This window comes from Caretta caretta, chromosome 12 (assembly GCF_965140235.1).
Source record: "Caretta caretta isolate rCarCar2 chromosome 12, rCarCar1.hap1, whole genome shotgun sequence".
Lineage (NCBI taxonomy): Eukaryota > Metazoa > Chordata > Testudines > Cheloniidae > Caretta > Caretta caretta.
Window position 1 is genome coordinate 38,975,338 of NC_134217.1, and position 23,812 is coordinate 38,999,149.

Consider the following 23,812-nt stretch of genomic DNA (forward strand, 5'->3'; position numbering starts at 1 on the left):
CCGCGGTTTGCCGCTGCAGGCCAATGGGGGCTGTGGGAAGTGGCGGCCGGTATGTACAGCGACATTCATTGCTTGTTAAGTAATTCAGCCTTTTCATTCATATGAGAAGATGCTTTGCTGCTTAAGCAAATGGCTCTTTCTGATTTGGAGGGCTGCAGGGGTGAAAGTAATATTAAACTCTTACCGGTTCGGGGGCCCAGCTCTGGAAGGGGCAGGGCATCGGGCAGAAGGGGCGGGGCTGTGGGGGTCAGCCTCCCACAGCCAGCCCAACCGCGCTGCCTGGCCCACGCCACCCGGGGCTCCGGCGGTGATTTAAAAGGGCCTGGGGCTCTGGTTGCTGCCATGGTAGCGGTGGCTGGGAGCCCCGGTCCCTTTTAAATCGCCGCCCCTGGGGCAGCTGCTTCTTTTGTCCATCCTCTCCCCCCCCCCCATCGATGGGGAGGGGTGTGCAAAAGGGGCAGTGACGTTAAAGCAGTGCCGTGGCAGCACGTCAGCGTTGGGTGCGTACGGGCCGGAACCGGCTTCTTACCGGTGGCTGGCACAGGGTGGTTTTAAATCAAGATTGGATGTTTTTCCAAAAGATCTGCTGCTGTTCAAACAGGAATTAATTCAGGGAAGTTCTCTGGCCTGTGTCACACAAGAGGTCAGACTAGACGATCGCAATGGTCCCTCCTGGCCATATAACATCTATGAATCTGAGTCTAGTCTGGCCTTTATTATCTCTCTTGGTCTGCCACGAGTTATAAAAAGCAAGCGGTGCCCATTTCAGCATTTCCCCCCATTATTCTCTATTGAATAGCATGATCTCCTTAACATTTCTCTATGTTTGTTATTTAAGAAAACATTTTTTTAATTTTTCCCAAGTTGTGTTTTTTATGATTTTTTTTTAAATGAAATTGTTGTTTTCCTGGGTGGTATAATCCGGGGGGGGGGGGGGGGTGAGGGCAGGGTTGCTGATGTTCATCAGTAAAGAAGAGGTGGCCTTGCTCAGCTCCCCATATTCTGGTGTGTATGTTGCTTTCTCTCTCTTCTGTATTTGGGGGAGCGGGCAGGATCGGGAGGAGTTATTTGTGGCCTGGCCAGCATTGCTGGTTTTGAAATCATAGGGAGCTCTCTCTTTCATCTGTGACCCACCCAGGGGTGAAAGTAATATTAAATTCTTACTGGTAAGGGGGCCAGCCCTCGGGCGGAAGGGGAGGGGCCTCAGGTGGAAGGGGCAGGGCTGGGGGGGGTCAGCCTCCCCCAGCCAGCCCATCCGGGCTGCCTGGCCCCCACCACCCGGGGCTCCGGCGGCGATTTAAAAGGGTCCAGGGCTCCGGCCACTGCCGTGTTAGCAGCAGCCAGGAGCCCCGGGCCCTTTTAAATCTCCGGCCCCTGGGGCAGCTGCCCCTTTTGATTCCCCGTGCCGGCAGCCCGGAGGGGGGGCAAAAGGGGCAATGACATTAAAGTGTTGCGGCAGCCCTTTAACGTCGCTACCCCTTTTGACTCCCCCTGTCGGCACCCTGCCAGTCGGGTTCCTACTGGGTTCAAGTTGGGCTTCCATTTGGCAAAGGAGCCCAAAGATCTGCTGCTGAGCTGAACGTTCTCCAAGCTATCAGCAACCCCTGACCCTGCTCAGTGGGTCCTCATCCTGAGAAGCACCGAGGGCCCTCAGCTCCCGTTGACTTCAGCACCTTAGAAGAGACTCTCGACCAGACATCGTGTGGTTGGGTCATTCCGCAGGAAATCCAGCTAGAGATGCTACAAGGACAGCCTCCTTTGTGGTATGGCTAGATGGAAACACCTCTCTGAACATTTCAGACACTCCACAAAGGTTCCATTTCCACTTGGGTCTGAAAATGGGCCAGGTTTCAGCTGGGCTCCTCTTTTCCACAAAGCAGTTGACCCACCCCTATTCTTAAATGCCTTCCAAGGTGCACGTGACCTCTGGCCTCCTTGGAAATCTGCACTTCTTTGGCCCAATACAGGATTTCTTGTTCCAGTTTATGCCTGACATTTTGCAGCTAGAGTTTGGCTCTGCTTCCTCTCAGGGAAGCCTTAGAAAAGAGAGAAGAAGAATAATTAATAAAAACCAGTTGTTATAACTTCAGCTCCCTTTTTTTTTCCAGAGGGGCCCCCAACTCCCTGTTGTCATAGAAAGTGCTGGGTGAAATGTTTTGGACAATAGTTTGCTGAAAAAGCACAATTTCAGGTAGATCGCAACTGTTTGTGAATTTGGGTCAAATCTGTCAAATCGTTTTGGCTGAAAAAAATGGGGGAAATGCAAAAAAGTTTCATTTCAACTTTTTCTAAATGAAACATTTCAACTTTCCAAAAACAGAACATAGTTTTGAAATGAAATTAGCTAGATTTAATTTTTAAAAAACCCCAAACCAGAACAAAATATTTTGTTTGGGGTTGAATGAAAGGGTTCCTTGTACAATTATTCATTCAGCTCTAGACCTGGGCCTATCCATTGGTCTCTCTGTAAGGGCTTTGAAACAGAAATACATTAAAAGGCTCAAGGGCAGTGGTTTTCAACCTGTGGTATGCAGATCCCTGGGGATCAGCAGACTGTGTCTGAGGGGTCCGCGAAAGGTTGTCATGACCACAGAACAATGGTTTTCAACCTGTGGTCCACAGACCCCTGGGGGTTTGCGGACTATGTCTAAGATTTCCAAAGGGGTCTGCACTTCTATTTGAAATTTTTAAGGGGTCCGCAAATGAAAAAAGGTTGAAAATGACCGCACGAGGGAACCTTTAGGGAACAACTTCAGAGTCCACTCTGCCCCTTAGGGTGCAATCGACACAGCCAGCGGCAGCCCACAGCAGGGAGTCTCCAAGCCCGGGTCGACAGACTTGGGCTCACGCTACCATGCTAAAAATAGCTGTGTGGACTGCACTTTTAATGTGCAGCTGTGGATGGAAGTGGGGCTCCGAAGGCCACCCCCCTCCCTAGGCTTCAGTGACCACGCAGCTATTTTTACTGCTGTAGTGCGAACCCACTGACCCAGGCTGGGAGGCTCGCTGCTACAGGCTGTGTAGCCATACCCTAAGAGCGTGGCAGAGTAAATTCACAACTCCGCTTGCCGCGGAGCCAGCGTTCCTATAGACGAGCCCGGCGTTGAACAGACGGGGATGTGTGCAGCTGAGTTTGTGAATCAGGCGAAAAAAATGCAGGTCACCTCCTGTGTGAAGAAATTGACGTTCAGAGACTCATACACTCTTGACTTCATCTTGTTGTGTATGAATCCGGCCTTCAGTTCAGTGAGACCCCACAGCTGCTCAGACTACTGCAGCTTTCTGCTCAGTAATCAAACTGCACATCAGGCTTTTATTAAAAGCTTTTCGGGCCAGTTTCCCCAGTTGCAACGAGAGGGCACTAATTGGATAAGAGCGCGGGTGGGGTTTGCCTTTCTTTTCTTTTCTTTTCCCTGTTAAATTAATCTGGTGACATTTAGTGTTCCCAGAGCGGAGGCTGTAATGGCATTTGTTAAAACCAAGCCAATTCCGAGCAAACGTCCCAGTGCACACAGATGCACACAGTTCTAACCTCTGTTTCTTTCTACCCACCCTTGCTAATTCCACTTCTGAGGCTGTCCTCAAGAAGAGACTTGGGCCTGGTCTACACCTAAAAGATAGGTCGACCTACCTGTGTGGCTAGGGAGAGATGTTGCTAAGCTGTCCTCCGCCCTGTTACAGATGCTGCTATGGTATTCTTCCTTTGACCTGGCTACCACCTCTCATGGGGGTGTATTTCCTACAGTGACTGGGGGGAGGGAACCTTCCTTTGCTCCAGCCTAAGTGGCTACACTATGCACTGCAATGGTGCAGCTGCATGCTTTATCTGTAGTGTCTGTAGTGCAGACAAGCCCAGGGACAGGTACCAAACTGAGGGGAAGCACAGCAGTTCAAAGAACTGTACTGAAACTTGGGAGAGTCAAATCCTGCCCTGTGTGACCATGGCCAAGTCACTTGATTGCTCTGGGCCTCAGTTTCCACGTCTGTAAAATGGAAATAATGTTACTTTCATGACTCCCGGGGATAAACTGAGTAAAGTTTGTGAAGTACTCAGATGCTGTGGTGATGGAGGCCACATAAATAATGATACTTCTGGAATAAGGACAAGATTCATTCTAGGCATTGCCTGAGACCACCACTGCAGTGGTGACCTTTGAGTCCTATGTGTCTTAGTGTGAATGACTAATGAATCAGCTACCTGCACCTCTTAGTTCACTCACTCTGATATTTCTTTCAGTAAAGAATTTTTAAGTATTTCTGTAGGGAGAAAAAAGCTCTTCATCTCAGGACAGTGCAACCGCTAGCATCTTTGCAGTAATTCAATTCGAAAGGTCCTGTGCAATTCAACAAATCGGTTTTGCAGGGGAACGTTTTGCCTTTGTTAAGAAGATAAAATTGGAGCTTATTCAGAATATATATTGTGACAATTAACTGCAAACATCAATAGCATTTATTGCTCTTGGACTGGGGCTCTGTCTGATGCATGCGGTGTGTAGAATTTCTGCTCCTGTTCATCTTTTGTTGCCTCACAGGGCTTTTAATTTCAAAGCCCTGGAGTCAGGAAATAGTTAAGTGCTACAGTATTTTGATTAGCGGAGCCCTAAAGTCAGTAAAAGACAGTCAGAGGAAACTATCAAGAGCATGCTAATGAGGTGAAGTCATCAGCAGACGTTCATGCTTCCTCCACTCAATATAGTGTTGTTGGATGTGAATAACATGAGTACAGGTGGATCGTTCCTTTCTCTGTCAGTAAGACAACTGCAACCAAACTGGAGCCCCGTTGCATAGAGCTGGACACTACCGTTGTCTTCTGGAACTTGGATATTGGTGTGGTTTTTTTCTGTGATTTTGGTCTAGCTGGAGCCTAATGATATCCCCAGCTCTGAGAGAGCTGACTGAAGACTGGAGGTGGTGCAGTGAGACTATAAAGACAGCAAAGGGGAGCTGCCATCTCCAAGAGGGAAAGGTGAGGGAGTGCTCTGGACAATCCCTTTGATTTCTCTGCCTCACAAATGGGGGGGATTGTGAAATTGCTGGGAGGCTGAGGGGGAGTTTTCAGCCTTTTTGGGTTAGCAGCAATTGGAAACGGCAGCATTTCAAGGTCTCTCTGTCTCTGTGTGCAGAAACTTTCCTCTGTGGGTCTGAAGATGCCCTGACGGTCCTGTAACCTAACCCCTAGTAAGGTAGCGCTGACAGATGTTTTTGGCTAGTGCATGCAGATATTAAAACTTATCGAAAACCGGGGGGGGGGGGGTGGTTTTCAGAGAAGAACTAATAAAGGAAACAACAGAGAAATACATCAACCTATTTGCCTCTGTTTTGCATAGAGAACTCTCGTCCCTCTTAGAAAAAATATGGAAAATTTACCAGCTGTCAGAAGTAAACTTCCTTGTTTGGGGATTTGAAAAAAAAAAAATCAAGCTTTTAATCAGTGTGTGTGAGAGAGAGCATTGGAAATGTGCAGGACCATAACCCATCTCTTCTTTTTAAGAAGAGCTCGAGTGCAATAATGCAGAAAGTTAAAGCAAATAAGATCTTTCATTAACCCAGTTGCCTTCGGGCTGATACACTCGAACACATCTCTTGAGCTTTCATTCAAGCAAAATTCCCACTGATACAGATGATTTGACAACATCACTGAATTTATAAAAAAAGTTCCATCCCTCAAAGACTGCATTTATTTGTTGTATCCTAAAGGGGAAAAACTGTACAGAAAAGACTTTATTCCTAAATAGTTTGCATTAACCCTTTGGAGACCTGTGAACACGCGCAATGATTTGCATAACACCACACATACAGTGCAAAAAGAACAGAGGACTTGTGGCACCTTAGAGACTAACCAATTTATTTGAGCATGAGCTTTCGTGAGCTACAGCTCACTTCATCGGATGCATGTAGCTCATGAAAGCTTATGCTCAAATAAATTGGTTAGTCTCTAAGGTGCCACAAATACTCCTGTTCTTTTTGCGGATACAGACTAACGCGGCTGCTGCTCTGAAACCACACAGATACTGGTTGCTTTACAGTGATACGTTATGGATACACTTATGTCACTGTCCCTGTCCCAGACAGCTGATAGTTAATGGGCTTGATCCTGATTGGTACTGAGCACCCACAATGCGTTGGTTTTAACAGAACTTGTGAGTGCTCATCATGTCTTAAGGTCTGCCCCATATGTAAAAACAAAGGTATCATCATACAAATAGAGAGTGATGCTGTACAGTAATGCAGAGGTGGGGGGGGGGCGGGTACTGGGAATTCATTTGGTTGTCAGGATCGAAAAATGCCATGGCTCTGAGTTAATATGAGTTCCTCTGATATTTTGGTGTTTATATTTCAAATATCAATTTCCTTTTTTAAAAAAGCCCTTTATTTCAGCCAAGTGAAAATGAGCATTATGAGCAAGTGAATTTTCCTGGGCCACTGCTACCAAAGGCTCCGAGTTGGCTTGGTGACATGTTTAACTTTTCACTTTAGATCCTGAAGTGTTTTTTTTAATTAATTAAATTAAGAAAACATTGACGGATGTTATGGTAAAAGTGGCATCAGTCTATCCAATCTATGCACCTGTCTAATATAGACATCTATACAGAGCGCGTCACGTATAGGCTTGGAATAAGATGCTTCTCCCTGCGATGCCATCCTCTTCCGTAAGGGATCTGCTCCGTGGGAAGTTTTGGTGCTGCTGTTAGAAGGTGCCCTCTCCTTTCCATTTCATTCCGAATCTGTTCACATGCTGCGGAAGCAGCTTCATCCACAGGCGTCATTAGCTAGCACAGTGACCACTTCCTCCAGGCAGGTTCACTACAGTGGGGTGGGTAGGGCTATGACTGTTTGCCAACATATCTTGGGGGCTGTAACAGCGCCTGGAAGGCTTTGGTCTTCTCGTGTGAGGCTGCTGTAATCGAGTAGTTTGATCATGGATTTGGGGAGTTGAGAGCTGTTTCCTAATCCTGATTCCGCTACTGACTTGCTGGGCCTGATTCCCCGCTGCCTTGCACCCTGTGTCATCACTTACACCTTCGGTAGCACTTTGTACAGGTGTAAGTGACACTACAAGGTGCAAGTCTGGTGAGAGATGGACCTGCTGAATGACCTGGGAAAAGTCTCTTCAACTTCGGTACCCTTGTCAGTGTGATAGGGATAAGATGGCTTGCCTTGCTTTGTTAGGCATATTGAGGTCTGTGGATGAAAATTGCTTTGTAAGGCCCAAGTGTTGCTGTTTTTTTTAAATGATTATTATTTTACACCTTAACTCTGGGAAGCAGAATGATTTGCCGTGAGGTTATGATCCATCCTGGAAGCTTGTCAGTAAGGCAGTTTTATGTATTTAATAGCATAAAGGAGCTAACTTCATATTGCCAGTGTCTAGGGTTTTTTAAATGAATAGGTCAATTTTGGTATCTTTCCTCCATAGTATTGTAGAAAGCATTCAATTCTCCGTGCAGACACCGTCTTGCCAAGCGTCGGTTGCAAAGCAGCCGCTGCTTGCAATCAAACTCTTTTTTGCTGCTTTCGAATGGAGACAGGAAAGCTTTCTGAAGCAGGAATGTACCTCGTCCTATCAAGGAACTGATTTTATTAATCCCCAGAGTCTAATTCCAGTCATCGTAATTGACTGGTTGCATTACTCACACCCAAAACGAAATCTGTCAGTAACTAGCTGCAGCTCTTTGTGCATCATTGCAGTGATTATCACATCAGCTGTGGGACTGTGGCCGCTGGGGATCTGAATGTTTGCTGGGCAGAACTGACTGCAGCTTCTATGCCATTGGCCTTCAAGGATCCTTGAGATGTCCTCCGTATAGTCTGGCTTTTGGTTCCTGGAGTAGAGAGCTGCTCCAGGGCCAGTGCCCCTCCGCGAAGCAACAGTTACCAACGACCTTAAGCAAATAAAATCTGCGAGGCTGAAAACAGGGGACTTGTAGCTGCTCCCAGCATCTGTAACGTGTGAGTTAGCGGTGCGTGTATGTTGCTGCCTGTTTATGACAGCATCCGAACATCAAATCTGTTGGCCCTCAGAAATTAGACAACTCTAATATTTATAGGTTTCAGAGTAACAGCCGTGTTAGTCTGTATTCGCAAAAAGAAAAGGAGGACTTGTGGCACCTTAGAGACTAACCAATTTATTTGAGCATAAGCTTTCGTGAGCTACAGCTCACTTCATCGGATGCATACTGTGGAAAGTATAGAAGACCTTTTATACACACAAAGCATGAAAAAATGGGTGTTTACCACTACAAAAGGTTTTCTCTCCCCCCACCCCACTCTCCTGCTGGTAATAGCTTATCTAGAGTGATCACTTTAGATAAGCTATTACCAGCGGGAGAGTGGGGTGGGGGGAGAGAAAACCTTTTGTAGTGGTAAACACCCATTTTTTCATGCTTTGTATGTATAAGAACATCTTCTGTATTTTCCACAGTATGCATCCAATGAAGTGAGCTGTAGCTCACGAAAGCTTATGCTCAAATAAATTGGTTAGTCTCTAAGGTGCCACAAGTCCTCCTTTTCTTCTAATATTTACGGAGCCTTCAAAATAGCTTCTACTGTACCAGCTATTCTGACAACAAAAACAAGAAGTTGGGATTTTTTTCTTCGCAGTCTTAAGAATATTTTTTAATGTATATTTACAGCAAATTGCAAACCTGGCTTGCTATTTTTAACATGATGCCACCCACCTAGCTCCATTGGGTCATATTATTGCAAAAGAGGTGACGTGAGCCTAGAGACCTGTGAGCTGCTTAAAGATGAAAGCAATTCAGCTGGTGGGCTCGTGAAAGGGCGGGTGTCAGCCCAGTGAATTTACCTGCAAGCGAACTCAAGATCTGACTATTACAGGGACCGCGGGTAGGGGGAATAATGAACTACTACATAGCAAATGTTTAACAGCTGTTCCCAGCAAACCTCTCTGATGCAATCATTTAAGTCGAATGCAGTGCTTCAAAGAGAAGTTTTCTCGTGATAGTAAAGTTCACCGCTGAAATTGACAGTCACTGGAACACATCTCTTGGAAGGTCCCACTCACCATAATTTATCAGGGCTTGGATATGATACCTCTTCGTAGGACAGATGGAACTAGTGTGGCTAACTCGGGAGCCCCTTGAATCAGACAGCCGAGCAGAGCAGGGAAGTCTTTCTCACCAGCAGCGATAGAATCGGTTACTTGGTTTGTGTTCAGAGGTGGCACCGCTGCTCATAAAACACAAGAGCACAGGAACCAGGCTTTGCTTAAAACACGAAGAGCCCTGGCATGTTTGCATTCTCAGGTTCCCAGAGAGAAGCATGTGTTTTCTGGTGTGGGCAGTAATATCCAGGGGAATGTCTTACCACCTTGGGAACAAATCTGTGATTTCTCAAGCCCCTCAGTGATATTCGCCACTATGTGAGAGCTAATGGGAAAGAGGGTGTGTATTCTAGTGGTTACGGCGTGGGACTGGGAATCAAGAGTTCTGGGTTCTGTTCTTAGCTCTGACGTTGGCTTGGGTTGTGATTTTAGACAGGACACTTCACCTCTCTGTGCTTCAGCTCCCCCATTGGTAAAAAGAGGGCAATACCACCTGGCAGGGTTGTTGTGAAGGTTAAAGTTGGTAAAAGGCTTTGAATTCCTTGAATCAAAGGCACGGCAGAAGGGCAAAATCTTATTTATCCTTCTAAGAGCAAGTGCCTTTTCCAACCAGCTATTAGGCACAGTTCACAAACATTATAGAATCCAAACTCACCATCTTCCCAGGGTTTGCTTTTATTGACATAGAAATTATCATTAATACAACATAAGGGTCACCGTTAGCCTTCCCAGTCTTTGTTGTTCTTAGGGATCCTCCCTCAACAGTGCTCAGCCCATACTCACAGTCCTCACTGTCCCTCTAGTCATTCAGACCTCCCCTATACCTGGGTGCAGTAATGAGCCACCTGCCTCAGTGAGTCAGGAGATCCCACCAGACCAGCATGATCAACACCTGCTAACAGGATGGGAGAGTTCAGGCAAAAGCTGCCAACCTGTCACACTCTTTCCTGAGACACCATCTGGTCTTCATCTCACCTTGCTCTCCACTGTCTGCATTTAAGAGAGACGAGCCTCTCTGAGTTTCAAAGTGAATGAGGCAAGAGTTGGTTGCTACTGGCAGAGACACATAATAAACCAGCAGGCTGTGGTGGGATAATTGTTTCTCAGTCAGAATTTGGACTAAAGTTATCTACTAAGGCTCAGTAGATCCATTTGGTTATGTTCATGCTCTGCTTTAAAGATTAATTGACATTGTCCCAGTCAGTTTCTGCTTCCCAGCTGGCAAAGGGGTGGGGTAGGGCTTTTGAATGTCCCATTCTAAACCAGCTAATGCCAGACAAAGTGAGAACCAAAGAGAGATGATTTCACTGCAGGAGTCTTATCAGAATGCGAGTCCCTTACAAACCCTAGTTGCCTGTCCCACACAGAGAGAGCTTAGCCGCTGTCTAGCATGACTGCGGTTGGGTTAATTGTGTGCAAAGCTCCCTCTGCTTGATCTTTGCTGGAACTCAGCTCACGTTTGAGGTTGTTATTCCCCCAACCTCACACAAGCCAGTCTAGGGTCTGTTTATACTTAGGACCCAATCCTGCTTCCATCAAAAGTGACTGGCAAAATTCCCATTGACTTTACCAACAATGGGGGAGAGCTCTTGCCATTCAGAGTGGGAACTGAAGAAGCTCATGCCTGAGATACAGGACAGGTCTGAGCTGGGAAGCAAAGCCTTGGGGCTTATGCAGGACCCGTTCAGTCAATCACCCATTTGTTCCATGTCTCCCACATGGCGTCTCCTCCTTTCACATTTCATTCTTCCTTACTGTCTGTTCCAGGCCAGTCTTCCTTGTTTCCCCCCAGTGGGGCAGACTGTGCCAGCATTCAGAGCCTGGTTACATACCGCATGGTGGTAAACCAGTCACTTCCCCATCAGTTTCCCCTCCCACCGATTTGTCTGTTGTCTTTTGTGACTGTAACTTTTTGGGATAGGGGCACCTGGCATGATGGGATCCCTATCTTGGTTGTGACCCCAATGTGTTACTGTGATACAGCTAAATAATAACAATATTCTGTTGGGGCACAATCCTGTGCGGTGCTGAGAGCCTGCTGCCGGGCACCTTGCAGTCTTAACTCCCGCCGACACAGGCTCTGTTCCCATTGAAGTCGGTGGCAAAACTCTAATTGGCTTTGCTGGTAGAGGATCATGTGCGGCACTGGGCGTTGAGGGTCCTCAGCCCCTGCCAGGATTAGACCTTTGTTGTTGATGCTCTAGTGCTTGTCAGAAATATGCAAGAAATTGGTTAACAGCAGAAAAACCTACTTTGTTGCCGTGATTTTAATCTCTGTTTCGGACACAAGCCAGTAACGACTTGGCCCCGTGCTTTCTCACAGCTTTTGTGCATTAGATCTAGAAGCCACACTGCCTTCCCAAAGGATTCCAATAAAAAAACAACTGTGAAATCTCCCTTCCTTATCCACTTCAAAGTGGTAGGCAAAGACCTCCTGAAAAGGGATGAACTTTTTTCTTTACAAATGGCCCTTGACTCAGATTAGAAAGGAGGGGAAACAGAGAGAGGCATTAATTCCGAAAGGAAAGAATAGGTTCATTATTTTTTATCTTTCGCAGTTTATTTTCCAGAGGCCTCGTGCAGAAAACATGGGCCTAGGGAAACTCCTGAATGCAGATTTCTGACAGCAAACCACTTTTCTCCACTGAGGGATAAAGTACCAGAGTGCAACATCGCCACCTGTTTGCCACACGCGATCATACAGCAGCATAAATCACAGATTCAGTCAATGAGGCAAAGAACCTCCCCCTGAAAAAACATTCCAGTCTGATACCAAACACTTGTATGGACTTGTATGAACCTGAGGCAGGACAAGGGCGGGGAGGGAGGGAGGGAGAGAGAGAGAGGAATAGACCATGATGCATTGCACGAGCAAAGAAATCCAACAGAACTGCCAGGGAGCGTGGAAGTGGTTACATCTCCAGAAACGAGAGTGGGGCGCCCCGCAGGGTGACTGCTGGGTCAGTGTTGAAAGATTTAAGCAGGTCATTTCTCCCACGTGTGTGCGATCACTGTCTAGGCCAGGTATAGGTGCTAGGGTAAGACTATGAGAGTATGTAAAATACAGCCAAGAGGGGTGGTGGTTGTAATGGAAAATGGTATAAGTACGTATGTAAACCTATGGCAAAGCTGCTGCTGTTGAAGGATTCTTCCTGTTTGCATCATGACTTTTCCTCACCTTGTTGATGAGAAATGGCCTCTCTGGAATCCTGACATTGAAATCGGTTTCCTTCCTGACATTTCTTTTCCTCCATCACTTGTGGCCATTGGTTGGCTCTTGTGGGGCTGTTGACATGTGCAAGGCTGCCCAGGCTGGTCAGTTATTGCAGGGTCGCTTATGCGTGCTGGGCTGTGCACTCTGCTGTGGTATTGTAGCATTGCTCGGACTGTTCTCTGTTCATACTGAGCTCTCCTTCCCATGTGTGGGAACTGCCCTGCAGGAGACTTGAAGCCTGGAGCAGGCTTGCTAAATGAGCTAACCAGAGACACCTGGCACAAGGAAGAGCCATTAAGCAACTGATTCCTTAGAAGGGAGTTCTGGGAGCAGGGGGAAAAGGGGACTGACTGAGAAGCTTCAAGGGGGTCAGCTGGGGCAGGGCAGCTGCAAGGTGATGAGAAAGGCGCTGTGAAAAAACCATTTTCACTCCCCCAGGCTCTGAGGTAAGAGCCAGGCCCTGGAACAGATTTTTGGGACTCTATGAGTGACTGGAGAACATTCCTTTTTTAAGATATTTTGGGACCCTTCTCTCCCCCCAAAATGAGCCCGAATGGGCTGTGTGTTGGTGAAACAAACTTTCATTAAAGTTTCTTGGACTCTTAGAAAAGACAACCAGCTCCCAGATCATCCTGGGAGAGGAGGTCAGGCAGGAAGCAGGCAGGTCACCTCTCCCTCACCCTCATACATTTGGCACCCCAGGTGGGACTTGAACCCTCCATTCCGCCCCCTTGGAGCCATGGAGGAAATCTTGTGATTAATGATACAGCTGCAACTGGCTGAGAAGTAGCAAACACCTCAGCTCCTGGAGGCTTTGCTAGCCACCCACCAGCACATGAAGGAGGACCAGCTGGCCAAACAGGAATGGAATTGGCAGTCCCAGGCTGAGGTGGCCAGGCTGCTTGAGCAAGGTTTGGCCGGCGCTCCCATGAAGGTGTTCCCTGCTTAGGCTCTCCCAGGGTCACCCTATCCAAGTGCTCTTATGCCGAGACCTGCTCCCACTCAGAGCCCTCAAATCTGACAGAACGGTCCAAATCTGGTGCATACAGGGGGAAAGATGTACTTATCCGACTGCTTCTATTAGTGTACAAGTAGCCAACCAAGTGGGGCATCTCCAGGTGGGCGTAGCTGAACACCTTCCCTGGCCCATAATCCTGGCTTGCGATTGGAGGCATCTCCCCATGCCCTGAATGGAAACTTTATGGCCATTACCCCAGAAAACTCTCAAGGGCCAAGTAAGTCTCGGACCTGTGCTAGGGGTGCATCCAGAGGGCCTAGAAAGAGGCCATCCCAGGAAGAGGGCCCCCTGGCAGGGATCTCCCCACAGTCCCCATCAACCTCTGCCCACAAGCGAGACAGAGACCCTATCCACCCTAAGCCACGAGCCTCTAGATAACACCTTTGACCTCATCACTTCTCAGCATGAAGATCAGACTCTTGAGTCTTGACTCTGTCAAGCTTTCTTACAACTACAATACCCACCTGCAGAAGTAAAGAAACAGATTGATAGAGCCAGAAGAGTTCCCAGAAGTTACCTACTACAGGACAGGCCTAACAAAGAAAATAACAGAACGCCACTAGCCGTCACCTTCAGCCCCCAACTAAAACCCCTCCAACGCATTATTAAGGATCTACAACCTATCCTAAAGGATGACCCAACACTCTCACAAGTCTTGGGAGACAGGCCAGTCCTTGCCTACAGACAGCCCCGCAACCTGAAGCAAATACTCACCAACAACCACATACCACACAACAGAACCACTAACCCAGGAACTTATCCTTGCAACAAAGCCCGTTGCCAATTGTGCCCACATATCTATTCAGGGGACACCATCACAGGGCCTAATAACATCAGCCACACTATCAGAGGCTCGTTCACCTGCACATCCACCAATGTGATATATGCCATCATGTGCCAGCAATGCCCCTCTGCCATGTACATTGGTCAAACTGGACAGTCTCTACGTAAAAGAATAAAGGGACACAAATCAGATGTCAAGAATCATAACATTCATAAACCAGTCGGAGAACACTTCAATCTCTCTGGTCACGCAATCACAGACATGAAGGTCGCTATCTTAAAACAAAAAAACTTCAAATCCAGACTCCAGCGAGAAACTGCTGAATTGGAATTCATTTGCAAATTGGATACTATTAATTTAGGCTTAAATAGAGACTGGGAGTGGCTAAGTCATTATGCAAGGTAGCCTGTTTCTTCTTGTTTTTTCCTCCCCCCCCCTCCCCCCAGATGTTCTGGTTTAACTTGGATTTAAACTTGGAGAGTGGTCAGTTTAGATGAGCTATTACCAGCAGGAGAGTGAGTTTGTGTGTGTATGGGGGTGGGGGGGATGTGAGAAAACCTTGATCTATGCAGGAAATAGCCCGACTTGATTATGTAAAGAGTTGTCACTTTGGATGGGCTAGCACCAGCAGGAGAGTGAATTTGTGTGGGGGGTGGAGGGTGAGAAAACCTGGATTTGTGCTGGAAATGGCCCACCTGATGATCACTTTAGATAAGCTATTACCAGCAGGACAGTGGGGTGGGAGGAGGTATTGTTTCATATTCTCTGTGTGTATATAAAGTCTGCTGCCGTTTCCACGGTAAACATCTGATGAAGTGAGCTGTAGCTCACGAAAGCTCATGCTCAAATAAATTGGTTAGTCTCTAAGGTGCCACAAGTACTCCTTTTCTTTTTGCGAATACAGACTAACACGGCTGTTCCTCTGAACTCTTGAGAATGTGTCAACCAGGTGGCCATTAATGGGTACGCCACCTCAGAACACTCCACCTAATGCTTTCCCCATTTCCAGTTACATAATTATATTCTGTACTAGGTGGAGAAATAACCTCACACAGATGAGCCCAGAGTCCAGCTCACTGAGAACTGTTGAGACTAGCTTACTCCATCTGAAGGCCCAGATCCTTCCAGGATGGGAAGTTGGTGGGAAGGAGACAGGTCACCCCTCCTTCTCTTGGCCTCTTACATAGCCATAGAGTTTAAGGCCAACGGTGGACCATGAGATCATCTCATCTGACCTGTATGTCCCAGGCCACCAACACCACCTACCACCCGCACTCTAAATCAATGATTAACTCAGACTTCCAGAGTATTAACATACACACACTATCCTCTGCTGAATGGTTCTCAACCTATTTACCATTGTGGGCCACATATGTGGCCGACAGTGTGTTATGTTGACCACATCCAATACTACCTCTGTAGCCCTGAGGATGTCACATGGGCCAGAACTCTGTGCTGATTGGGCTGCAAGTGGCCTGCATGCCACAGGTTGAGAACCACTGACTTAACCCAGTAAACCTTGTAAACACTTCATTTTGTTCTTAGTAAGTTTATACCATATTTGCTAAACAATGTGGGGCCTGTGCCACTTAGCTCTGCAACATCAAAATCAAGGCTAGGAAGCATCTATCTTGGCAACATACCCTGCCTTTTTGCTGCAGGAGATGGCTCAGAGATGTCGGTTTTGCTTTCAGGGTATGACCATATCGCAGTCGGACCCAATGAGTACTAAGCAGCGTGCTGCGTCTGGGTCTTTGGGATGAGTGTTTAGAAAAAAAACCAAGGTCCTTTGCATGGTTATTAAAGATCATGTGGCACTTTGTGTAAAATTAGGGGGTTGCTCTGATGCTCTGTGCCAAAATGTGCTTGTCTCTCTCCGCGGTCACAACCACACACTGTGGGAAGCAGCATCCTGTGTGCTGGATGGCTGCTCGCTGTCACCACTTTATTCCTCGGTGCAGTGTGTGCATGGTCTCTAAAGCATGTTGAGATTAAAATGTACTATTATATGCGTGTGCGTGACTATTTATTAGGCTCCTGTTTGAAAGAGGCCTGCGAGAAAATTACAGGCCAAAATTGTCGGATGTTTAAAATGTAAAGCACTTAAATCGTTGGGTACCTATATCTGGACATAGGTGTCTACGGCAAGGCCTTTGAGTTTGAAAGTCTTGGCTATTGTGTTTATGAAAGAGGAGTCTGCACCCAGACACTCTTTCCGTATTGGAATGAGCTAACAGGGAACTGGCCAACACTGATTGTCCAGTTAATGTGGATTTATGGCACAAATCGGCTCCCTTCTTGGTCAAGGCAAACAGAGGCCAATGGACTTTTAGTGCTGAGAAATCTGGCCCTGAGGCTGTATGATGTTGACATCATGGAGATAAATGTGACTGACTCAGAAAGAGACAAGCCAGATCTCTAGCCCAAGATGAGGAAGAGGATGAGCTCAGAGAGCTGAATTCTGGTTCCTTTTTTACTTCATTTTCTATTTTAAAAGAAACTTTTATGAGGTGACTGTATTCTTCCTTTTCCCTGTACCAGCGTATTTTGGAAGCTGTCTCTGTCCAGTACTTGCTCCAAAAGTTGTGTCAGCATTGAGTGTAAATGTAAACAGTGTTTTCTATCTGCAGCACAGTTTCCTTTTGTAGCTTGGAGATTGCAGTTGGCGGATGGTACACTGTATAATGGTATCATCTGGAGTGAGACCGGCTCTCTTCACTCCAACCCCAAGCAGAGAACTCTGGGTAGCTCACTTCTGTGAGGGGGTCTCTTTTGGGGCTGTAGTTGATTGTCTCAGGGACAGAACATCAGTTAAAAGAGCCTGGGGTTACCTTCAAGTTAAGCACATTGGCCTGGATTCTGATCTCTCACTGATGTAAATCAGGACTCCACTTGAAGTCAATGGGTTAGGCTTATTTAAGTGAGATCAGAATCACCCCTTGCTAGGGCAAGAGGTCCCCTCCCCCATAGAAAGGATGAATCCCAATTGAAGAGGACAAAACACTAGGGAGATGTACAAAGGATGCTGGAAGTCAATGGCGGTTGGGCGCCCAATTCCCATCTCTGCCTTTTGAAATTCTCTGCCCTCTCTTCTCTCCCCAGTTGAAATGACTCCTCATTCATTCATGGATACACTTCAGAAAAGCTCTCCTTAGTTTTCAAGCCTTTTCAAGCCTTCCAGGAACTTGTTTCAGCCCACTTTGCTGACAAGTCCTCCTCCTCTTCCTTTGCTTTCCGCATCTAGTAGCGTTGGGCCTGTCTCTGTCCTTCCATGCAATCCGGCTAGAGATTTCTCCACTGCAGCTCCCCTCCTTCTCAACGCTATCTACTTTCCAGTCTCACCTTGAGAAAATAAACCTCCTTTCTCCTTCTATGTCAACGCTTCTTCCTTTCTTTATCTTCCATTGCTTTTTAAAAAAACTCTTCTTTAATCTATTTATTGGATTCTGTAAAGCATTGTAGGGTGCGGTTTCTGCTGAGGATGCTATGCAAAGTAAGGCTATTGCATTTTTTTCTTCCAGTGAGAGTGTTTAGAAAGCAGATCGAGCGTGCTCCAGCGCCTAGGCACATTAGCGTCTGTCTGGGGACGGGTTTGAGTCTTAACGCTGAATTCCCTTGGATGGGTTTAAGTCAGAAGTGTGACATTGTTGGAATGTGCTTGTTTGTATTTAATATGAATACGGAATTGTTCTCCTTGTACTGTTTGTTATTATGCAAAGGCAAGTCTTAAAATAATATTGAATTTCCTCTCTCATAATTTTGAGGAAAAACACTTATCCGGAATTAAGCAGTGATTGTGGGGTATCCTTTCATCTCAATACATAGGGGAGTTACAGATGTACCTCTCTGTGGGTCTGGATAAGAATATAGCCCCTCTGTGTTAGCTGCAGGGTAGGAATTAATGTTGGCGCTGAACTTGGTAGCACACTAGCATGAAGAATGGTCTGTAAGCTGAGGGACAAGGTCTTATTTTTTATGTATGCGCTGTGTAAAACTGTATAAAAAACTTCTTCTCGTCATGTGAGCAGGCAGAATTCTGACTGAACTGCAGTCAGTACAGCAGTGTTTGTAAGCGGCTCTGTCAGCTATTTCAGCTTTGTAAAATGTGAAAATCATTTACCATGTCTAATACAGACCGACACATCTTCTGTATGTTACAACATGTACAACATTCCTCTGCAGCATTAGAAATTCCCAACCCAGCAGCTTTCAACGACTGCATTGGAGCCAGCGATTTACCATGTCATTGACATTAATCCAGCAAAGCACTTAAGTGGATGCTTAACTTTAAGCATGTGAGTAATAGCATGGCTATCAATGGGACTGCATGCTTGTTTAAAGTTAAGCACAGGGTGGCTGGATTGGGGCCTGTTAGAGATTGTCAAAAATGGGCTGAAAACAAGTGTGTATTTTCATTGAGGTTTTCCCCTGCTGTTGTTGCAATTCAGATTTTCAACAAAAATTTAAAAATTCCAATCAACTCTATAGCTGGTCAAGAAATAGAAAAATATATTGGGGGAAAAAATGTTCCCCTGTATTTTTGGGTGAAACTTGACATATTCATCAAAAACTCAAAATATAAACCAACTCGATTGACTATAAGTAAAAAATGACTCTGACTTGCCTAGCTTTATGGTCTGGGCACAAGCCATACTCTAACAGAATGAATGGGTAAAAACAAATAAGATAACATATTTGTTCTGCAGATCTAATCCTCTTAGTGTTGTTTTCTTAAGCTTTGATTATTCATGGTGGATGAAATAAAAGGAAACCTACAAATAAGCAATTTGGCTCGAAGAATGTATTGGAATTGGTGTCACCAGTGGAAAACCCAAGTTAGCATCCTGCAGGGTATAAAATCATTCTTTACTAATAATACCTCGCTCTTTTCATCAGTAGCTTGCAAAGTGCTTCACAAAGGAAGTCAGTATTGTTATTCCCAGTTTACAGATGGGGAAAACTGAGGTACAAAGAGGGGAAGTGACTTGCCCAAGGTCTCCCAGCAGGCCAGTGGCAGAACTGAGGGTAGACCCCCCCCCCCCCAGATCTGCTTAGTCCTCATCCAGTGCTTTATTCACTAGAATTCAATAAGAAAACATTAATCCTGTCTCCATTAAGGGTGCCGATCTTCCTTGTCACATGTGGGAATCTATGTGTGTTAATTCCCTTCCCATCAGTGTCAGCAACAGGCCAATGTAGCTGCATGAGGCCCCCTCTCATAGGACTGGAAGGGACCTTGAGAGGTCATCTAGTCCAGTCCCCTGCACTCATGGCAGGACTAAGTATTATCTAGACCATCCCTGACAGGTGTTTGTCGAACCTGCTCTTAAAAATCCCCAATGGTGGAGATTCCACAACCTCCCTAGGCAATTTATTCCCGTGCTTAACCATCCTGACTGTTAGAAAGTTTTCCCTAATGTCCAATCTAAACCTCCCTTGCTGCAATTTAAGCCCATTGCTTCTTGTCCTATCCTCAGAGGTTAAGGAGAATAATTTTTTCCTCCTCCTTGTAACAACCTTTTACATACTTAAAAACTGTTATCATGTCCCCTCTCAGTCTTCTCTTTTCTAGACTAAACAAACCCAATTTTTTCAATCTTCCCTCATAGGTCATGTTTTCTAGACCTTTAATCATTTCTGTTGCTCTTCTCTGGACTCTGCAATTTGTCCACATCCTTCCTGAAATGTGGTGCCCAGAACTGGACACAATACTCCAGTTGAGGCCTGAGTAGAGCGGGAGAATTACTTCTCTTGTCTTGCTTACAACACTCCTGCTAATACAGCCCAGAACGATGTTCGCTTTTTTTGCAACAAGCCTTACACTGTTGACGCATATTTAGCTTGTGGTCCACTGTGGCCCCCAGATCCCTTTCCACAGGACTCCTTCCTAGGCAGCCATTTCCCATTTTGTACGTGTGCAACTGATGGTTCCTTCCTAAGTGGAGGACTTTGCCTTTGTCCTTATTGAATTTCATCCTGTTCCCTTCCGACCGTTTCTCCTGTTTGTCCAGATCATGGTGCCCGCAATTCACAAACCACAGCTCCCGTGATAGCACTCGCTGCATAGGCTGTTCATCTTCGCTAGTGCCCCAGCCCTTTGCGTCTCTATTCCCCGCCCCAGGTTTGGTGCCAACAGCTGCGATGCTGGCGCCAGTCGGGGAATTTGTACCTTGCCTCCCTGCTTGGCAGGTTGTGTTCCTGGAGTGCCAGCTGGCAGCCTGGTACATCCCAGGGCCTTTGTGTGCATGATGGCATAAGTGCAAAGGCTCCCGTTGTGCTCAGATGGCACAGAAGATGACCAGACACATTCAAGCAGCTTGAAAGCCTGGCACTGAAACGCAGTCTGCTGAGTTCCGTGTGGCCTTGACGACAGATGCTCCTTAGCATCAGTTGTTTTCCTTCACAGGAATAGGAAAAGGGTTAGAAGCGTGCAGTAGCCTTTGCACACAGAACAGCGAGATGCCTAATTTGACATAACCACAATCTTTCTAGATCTAAATATCCGGAAAATTGAGCCCTTAAGATTCACATCCACAAGGTCAAAAGGCTCAATGGGCTTGAATAAACAGTGTGTTTCTATGGGAGACAGGGAAACGTACTCCCTGTGAGCTGATGCAAGTTACACAGCCGCGGTTCAAGCCCCAGCATACATTGGCAGCAGGGCAATGTGTTCAAGGAAGGTGTGTTCACGTCGGCGTCTGCTGCTAAGAGTCTGGTGGGTGCTGCTCCTCTGGCACCACTTTGGCAGTCTACACCTGGCATTTCTTTCACTGGCAAGGGTAAGTGGGTTCACAGACATTTCACATATTTCCAAATCAAATCAAATATAACCGCGGGTCAGCACAGACATGTATTGGCAAGCTGCATGGGGAGGCTTGGTCTGGAATAGCAGGTCAGAACAGAAGTAATCTGGCCTTATTTGGATACTAGGGTAGCCAGGGACCCTATAAGTACCCAGATAGAAAACTTACCCTGTCCTACAGTATGCCCGGTTCTAGTCAGTGCTACCACTTCCATTAGCATCAAGTGTTGTTCTGCTTACAGTCAGTTTCGCTTGCAGTTTCTCATGCATGTTTGGGGCAGGGATTGTCTTTTTGTTCTGTGTTTGTACAGCACCCAGTGCGATTGGGGTCTTGGTCCATGGCCGGAGCTCTTAGGCACTATAGTAATACAAGTAATAAATACGTTGGTCCAATGCTGCAATTGTTGGAGCTGCAAAAATGGCAAGGGTCTGGTTGTTTTAAAGAACTGTTTTTATTGGATTCAGAACGCAAACAGCAAAGCAAATATTTCTGCTAGCCTGAGGGGTAATCCAGGCTGTAGTGTAGACGCAGTGTACACCAGCAGCCAAGTGCTTTAGCCAGTATCGTTTATATCAGCAAAAGCACTTTTTTACAAGTATAACTGCATCTACATTTGGGGTTTTGCTGGTATAGAAAAGTCACCACCCTAATCAATTTTGCTATAGCATCAAAAGTTTCTAGTGCAGACCTGGCCTTAGGTTTTATAAAACTCTGTTATTACAAAAAATATGTTTTGGCCCAGATTTTGACCTAACAGTGTCACTGCCAGAGGAATACCATGGCTGAGTCTAATTTGGGACTGCCAGAAGCCCTTGTGTATTTTTCTTGACCTTGACCCTGGATATCCCCTGCAATTCTAGCTTGGAGATTCCCCCCTTGCTTTCACACACTCTATCAGTGCATGTACTACAATAACCCAGTGATTCTGATCCTGGGACTGCCCTGGGTAGTGCTGTCAATCGTACTCAGCTAGTGTTACTGTCCAGAGGGGTTTGGCATGAACTCTGGGAATACATGTATGCACTTGCGTTTAATCCGGCGCTTGGTGTGGAAAGTAACGTCCCTTACAGCTTCCTGTGCATTACGCTATGTGCAGGTGTGTTGAAATTTGAAACAGCTACTTAGTAACTGTAAGTATTGGTTTGGAGCTCAAAAAAAGCCATAGCGTGGAGGTATGTAGTAGGGACACATGGCAGTGCATGCTCTCTTGTGTACAGAGAGAGAGAGAGCTTTAGAGTCTGGTGATACATGAAATACTTAAAGGAACAAAACCCTGGATCTTAAGCTCCAGAGTTGAGTCCTGATCCCTCTCTTTATCATGAGTCAGATGAAACTCTGATTCTGAACTTGAGGATCCTAGAAATGAATCCACCTTTCTGGCTTTGGGACATCTCAAGGACTAATCAATCTATTGAGAAATCTCAGATTATATATGGCAGGGTTATGATGGCTGCTTATTTAATATTATTATCAACATTTATTACAAGTGTTATGGTAGCGCCTAGAAGGCCCAATCAAGATCAGGGCCCTGTTGTGCTAGAAACATTGTGAGAGACAGTCCCCACCTCAGAGAGGTTAGAGTCAAACAGCCGTGGGAGAAGAAACAAGAACGGAAAGCAATTGCCCACCATCACCAGCACAGCTAGGAACAGAAACCAGCTCTCCTGAATCCCATGCCAGTGCCTTGCCCCACTACACTACACTGGTCCTCTTAAAAGCTTTTGTTTCCATCCAGATATGCTGCTAGCTATCAACACAGGAAAAGGCACATGCAGGTTTGTTGGTAATGAAACCTGCTGGTGATTGGCCTGAACGTGCTGGCTGTGGTTGCTTTTTGTCCCTTTAACATCCCCCATTAATCCCACATCAAGGGCTCAGCTCCTAAAAATCCCTGGCCCAGCTTTCCGAGGACTGAGTGGCCCCAGCTCCCAGAGCCTTCAATGGGAATTGTGGGTGCTCAGCTCTTCTAACAGGGTACGCCTGCATTTGACCTACATTTGCGCGTGCAAATGGTTTTCTATAGAATGGTGTGCACAGGGGAACGTTTTTATGAAATACAAAAAATCAGGGCAGAGATCCCTGTAGTGCTCTGGGGCCTGATCCAGAGCCCGTGGTAGTCCATGAAAATCTTTCCATTTATTTCAACAGATTTTGGTTTAGTCACTAATAACAGTTGACTCTTTTGGGATTTGCAGCTGCTTGACCTCTCTGCAAACTAGGGTCCTGTAGCTTATAAAGCAAAGGAAGTTGTGACGTTGCACTCCATATTTTTATAAAAATATGTTTGTAAATGTGGATATGTTGTAACTGGAATATGCTTTATGCAAAAGGTCTCTTGTAAGATATCATTACAAAGCTTACAATCTACTGAGTGTGTTCATTCTGTTTGTATGTATGTATCATTTTTGTATCTAAAACTAGAAATATGAAGCTATCTGTGAGGTCCTATTGTAATTATTGAAAGTGTGGGCCACTAATGGTTGCTTAGAATCTTGATGGCTTCCATTAACCAGGACAATTGGTTGTAGATGGCTCTGTTTACTTGTAAGACTTCCTGTATACGTGTGTGCCAGCGAGTGGGTAATGAAGTCTCACAGGACATGTGATCATGTCACCTGAACTGGAATCCACCTTTAACCTCATGCTTTTCCATTTAGAAGGAAGAGGGGGAACCCAGAGGGAGATAAAGGATTCCCACCTTGTGCCAAAGCTATAAAAGGGGGTGAAACAGAACAAAGCGGGCTGCAGTCATGAGAAATTCCCTAGTTACCACCTGATCTAGAACTAACAGGAACTGTACAAGGGGCAAGGATTGGGCCCAGACTAGGAAGGAGTCTAGTCTGTGAAAGAAGCTTATTGGAACATCTCTAAGGGTGAGATTTACCTGTATTCAGTTTCTTAATGTATTAGGCTGAGACTTGCGTGTTTT

The 23,812-nt window shown here is 46.1% G+C and overlaps 1 protein-coding gene across 3 annotated transcripts in view; it reads left to right on the forward strand.

Annotated features, from left to right (window-relative positions):
• ZNF469 (zinc finger protein 469) overlaps positions 1-23,812 on the forward strand; it is a 295,831-nt gene that overhangs the window by 154,098 nt on the left and 117,921 nt on the right. Inside the window, exon 1 of one of the 3 annotated variants that reach the window (XM_048816791.2) lies at positions 4,696-4,966. The exons of the other annotated variants lie outside the window; for them this stretch is intronic. The gene's annotated coding sequence lies outside the window, so the exon portion shown is untranslated. Of the gene's footprint in view, positions 1-4,695; positions 4,967-23,812 lie in introns of those variants that run through there. 3 annotated transcript variants of the gene reach the window in all.